Genomic DNA, 1140 nt, shown 5'->3' with positions numbered 1-1140 from the left:
TTTTAAAAAATTTTAGAACCACCAAGCCGTGTACATCTCTAAATAATAAATATCGTTAATAGCAACCGGAATACATTTCTTATAACGTCCACAGTCTCCGCAGATCCTACAGGTTATGGGCCCAGAAGGTCGCGTTTTATGTTTGAAGTGAAATAACTGGTGAAAATCGTGTCGGAAGTGAGTTTAGTTCGAGGGAAAGCGTGATCTGAAAATTTTACGAAATGAGCACGCACTCGGCGCGTATCGAGGCTTTAGGAAAAGATAACTTTGATACGTGGAAACTCCAAGTACGGGCACTGCTTGTGAAAAACGAAGCATGGAAATATGTGAGCGGACAGAAGGTGAAACCTGAAATAGTAGTCGGAGATGCGACTACGATGGCAGCAGCCCGGGCATGGGAAATCGCGGACATGAAAGCACATTCAGATTTAGTTTTAGCAATCAATCCGTCTGAACTTAAACAAATTAAAGGATGTGAGACCGCGCATGCCGTGTGGCAGAAGCTACACACAATTTATCAGTCTACAGGGCCAGCTCGAAAAGCTACCCTTTTGAAACAACTGATGCTGCACAAAATGACCGAACAAGGGGATGTCCGGGAGCACATTGGAAAGTTCTTCGATGCCGTAGATAAACTTCAAGAAATGGAAGTGAACATCAACAAGGATTTATTAACAATAATGTTGTTATACAGTCTTCCTCCAAGCTTTGAGAACTTTCTATGTGCAATTGAGACACGCGATGATGTACCGAAACCGGAATCCCTGAAAATAAAGATCACCGAGGAAAGTGACGCCAGAAAATCGTCGCAGCGGGAAAATGCATCGGAAGCCATGTTGGCATATGGCGGTCACTACAAGAAGAGCATCGGAAAGCACTACCGAGCATCGGAAAGCAGGAAGGAAAGCCTTTTCAATTTAGGTGTCATAAGTGCAAAAAGATAGGACACAAGGCAATCGATTGTGAAGCAAAAATTTACAAGTCATCAGAAAAGGCAAACAAAGTAGAAGAAATGGGTTTTCTCATGACTACAACTTCAGAATTAGCGCTGAAAACGGAAGCAACCCAACCCGGAACTAAATGGTGCCTTGATAGTGGTTGCACCTCGCATATGTGTTACGATAAAGAAAAGTTCGTTTA

The sequence above is a fragment of the Belonocnema kinseyi genome, chromosome 5 (assembly GCF_010883055.1).
Source record: "Belonocnema kinseyi isolate 2016_QV_RU_SX_M_011 chromosome 5, B_treatae_v1, whole genome shotgun sequence".
NCBI classification, from domain to species: domain Eukaryota; kingdom Metazoa; phylum Arthropoda; class Insecta; order Hymenoptera; family Cynipidae; genus Belonocnema; species Belonocnema kinseyi.
This window is presented reverse-complemented; position numbering follows the sequence as displayed.